We start from the raw sequence: 3,661 nt of genomic DNA on the forward strand, positions 1-3,661 counted from the left end.
TCTGTGACAACCCCCGCTGTCCTTTTTTCTGTGGCGTGGCCAAACCATCTGCCCTCCTCTGTTTGACTCTAGGGGCAGGTGTGCATTTCCTAGAGCCATCTCCATGGTGGCATGGTCCTTGGGCCCTTGGCTGGAAACCATTCCCTGCCAAGGTGGGTCCAGCCATCCCAAAATGCATCCCCTGGGTGTCTACCCACCAGGAGCCAGGGACAGGAGGGGACAGACAGAGGGGCAGTTGCAACAGGCAAACTACTTCCAGGCAAGGATGCAGCACGAATTCCATCTGCCCTGCTTGGCTGCACCTCAGAGAGAGCCAGGGGATTAAGCTGCCCATTTACAAGGCAGGCAGGGCTTAGGGAGAGGTGGTAAATCCTGATCTGTCCTTGGCTGTCATGTTTTGGGCTGCGTTGTCTCCTCCAATGCTTGGAGCCATGCTCGTTATTTCCCATCTGGGTGAGGGGCAGCCCCGGGCAGTGGTGGGCAGCCCCGGCCAGCTCCAGGCAGAAAAGGGGATGAGTCAGTGGAAGATGAGGCGGCTCCTGGCCTGTGGAAACGCTCTGGAGAAGCCAGGACAGGCAGCCGGCAAAAGCAGATCATGCCTCCGGCTTCCCAGATTTGCAAACCCTGGAGCCGGCTGGCGAGGTGGCCTCAACCTTCTGGCTCCTGAGGGAGCCACCGGCTGCGCTGAGCCCGGGACATCCATCCCTGCCCTGCGTGCACCTCCCTGGGCAATGCCATGGCTGTGCCTGGCTGCCCCGCGTGCTCGGCAGGCTGCAAGACGCAGGGGAAGGGCCGTGTCCCACAGAGCATCCCCGTTCAGTTTGAGTGCCCAGTGCAGGGACGGGGTAGCTGGGGAGCGAACACTGAGCCCTGCAATTTCCTCAAACCAGTGACTGTGTCGTTGGATTTGGGGACTGCTTCAGGGCAGCAGTTCCCTTTATCCCAGCTACTGTAATTTCAGGCCCTCTTTTAAAAACGTTTAAAATACTGGTTCCCCCACTCTGCTTTGTGCCTCCACCTTTTTCTCAGGGTAGTTTTAACACCCCGCAGCAAGGTGCTGTGCAGGCACCCTGCCCCAGAGGGGTCCCACCTGAGCAGCAGCCTGCTTCTCCGTGGGAGCTGTTGCCGCTAATTTGTACATGGGGCTGATTAATGAGCCATCTGATGGCTCCCCAGGGTCCCACAGCCCTGCACAGCCCAGGGAGCCTGGATATCCATGGACTTCCTCCTGGGGCTGGTTGGGAAGAGCTGGAAGCAGCCAAGGGGCTATGGGTGCACACCTCATCCCAGCAGCCACCCCGTCTCCCTGCCTGGACTTGGGCGGGTGTTGAATCTCTTTTCCAGGCGAAGGTCTGGTCTAGACTCAGCCCTGCTCCGTGCAAACCCTCTCAGGATGTCCAGCCGCTTGTTTTAATGGCCGGAAAAGTAGCGGTCTGCCTTCTCGATAGCCATCGCCGCGAGGGAGGTAAAAACAACGGGCTGCTGCTGTTTCCCTGCAGCAGCAGCAAGAGGCTTAAGAGGATTTTCATGTGCTGTTGCTGTCCCCACATCCTATGGCCAGACCCTGCCCTTTCCTGCGCTGTGGTGAGACGCACGCGGGTCATGCCGGGGCCCAGCTCAGCTTCCTGCGGGGAAGCAGGACCCTTCTCCCAGGGCCGGGTCCAAGTGGTCCTTTGGAAACGTCGGAACCCACCCGGGAGCCTGTCGCTGCGGCGAGGGACACCCAGCTCTGCCGCCAGCATCGCACCGTGGCTCAGCCCTCCAATTGCCTCCTGGCACCGCTGTTACTTGCTTTTCTCGGCAGTTTCTGTCCCCCCAAGGCTCTTCCCAGCCCTGCATTCAGGCACGTCAGGAAAAAAAAGCAAATGAAGCTCTTCCACCCCGCGCTGAGCAGGCGCCGCGGTGGCTGCGGGGCGAGCGGGCAGCGAGATCCCCAGCTGTGCCGCTGCCCTCGCTGGAGCAGGTTTGCAGAAGGTTTTGCCTCCGCGGCTGTGCCGGGTTGTGGCAGCTCAGCCCAGCAGTCGCTCTGCCGGGCTGTGCTGATGTGAGAGCTTCCCTCAGCTTCCCTCTTTTCCACCCACCATCCGTCTTGCAAAAAATAACCGGTGCTTAGGCCTGGGTGCCAAATGCTCCAGCTTCCAACACAACCTTCGCTGGAGACTTTCTGGGTGCAGACGACTCTGTGCCTCAGTTTCCCCTCTTTGCAAAAAAGGGTTTAGTACCGAGCAGGCAGCCCCCGGGGGCAGGGCGTGCTTGGAGCCAGGGGTTTCGTTTGCACCCATCTTTGACAAGCTGTATCATGGGGTTTTTTAACTCCCTCCCAGTTTCTACTTCCTACCAGGTCCTTTTGCAGCCTAATTAGCAATTTATTCAAAACGATTTAAGGTACTGCAGGAGTCCCCAGTGCTGCTGTAGCCCTGCTGGGAGGCACTGGGAGAAGGTGGCCAGGCACTGCAGCATCTACGCTTGGTCCCCCGGTACAGGCCTGACGTCACGGCCACCTTGGCACGGGACATGCCATTAGCAAATAGACCTATAAAATGAAATGTGAAACTTGGCCTCGTCCCAGCAGCCCAAGCCGGTGAGAACTGTGCTCTGTGCTTGTTTGTTCGTCACTCCCAGGTAAATAAATACGTGCTTGCCAGCGACTCGGGAGCGGGGCCAGAGATGGAAGTGATTTTCTTTTCTGCGTCTGAAGTTTCTGGGCTGCTATTTCAGGCGTGATTAGGGTGATCCAGGCTACAAAGCCCTTCCTGCCCTCCTCCCGTCCACCTTCCAGCCCTGAAGAGGGGTTGGCTGCTGTAAGTCCTCCGTGTCTCCAGCCATCTGCTCTGGTGCTTCAGTTCCCAAAGCCTGGTCCTGGGTGTCTGCACCTCCCGCGCCCCATCCTGGGCACAGCAGCCTGGGGGAAACCAGGCAAATCGGGGCAGTCTGCAGCGCACAGACACGCTGCAGGTGTCTGGAGGAGGTGGGGTGCAAAGCTGCGCCCTTCAGGTCCCCAAAGTGCTTCTTGTAGCACTTGAAATGCAGCTGTTGACGCACAGACTGTAGGAGCAGTTGCTCATAGCTTCCAGCACTGGCGATTGAGGCTCCCTGCGAGCAGCAGCGTGTTTGCCAAACCGGCGTATCCCGACGGCCCGGCCACCGCTGGGCAGCACCCGTGGTCCTGCTGGCTCGGGGTGTGCGGCGGGTAAGGTGACAAGGGACATGTGGAGATGTCTGCTCGTGTCCCGGTCTCACTGTGTCCCATCGGCTTCCCTCCCTCCGTCCCGTGAGGATCCTCCCCTGCTTTGGTACAGCTGGGCTTTGTCAGCACCTCTTCTCCCCCCTGAAGTTTTCCTTCCCACACTGCATGGCCATTTCCGATGGGAACGCTTCTAATCGCCAGGCCAAGAAGTGGAGTCGCTCCTGGACTCATTATTCACCCTGATTATAAACTAATCCTCCCACGAGCACAAGGTGACGTGACGCTCCAGCAGCCCTGGCCGTGTCTCCCTTGGACCCCCAGCAACAGGCGGGGTTGTTGTGGTTTAGCAGGGCCGTCTCCCAGTGAGGCTGCTGGGACAGGAGCAGTGTCCCCTCGGTGACATTGGCCCCACAGGGACACACTGGTGGCTGGTGACACTGCGGCTGGTGGAGCCCCCCCCCTTGCGTCGCTCTC

General features: G+C 59.4%; 1 protein-coding gene across 1 annotated transcript in view; it reads left to right on the top strand.

Annotated features, from left to right (window-relative positions):
* Positions 1 to 3,661, top strand: part of ITPR3 (inositol 1,4,5-trisphosphate receptor, type 3) — a 34,187-nt gene that overhangs the window by 508 nt on the left and 30,018 nt on the right. The gene's annotated exons all lie outside the window — the stretch shown is intronic.

Source organism: Buceros rhinoceros, unplaced genomic scaffold, assembly GCF_000710305.1.
Source record: "Buceros rhinoceros silvestris isolate BGI_N320 unplaced genomic scaffold, ASM71030v1 scaffold31894, whole genome shotgun sequence".
NCBI classification, from domain to species: domain Eukaryota; kingdom Metazoa; phylum Chordata; class Aves; order Bucerotiformes; family Bucerotidae; genus Buceros; species Buceros rhinoceros.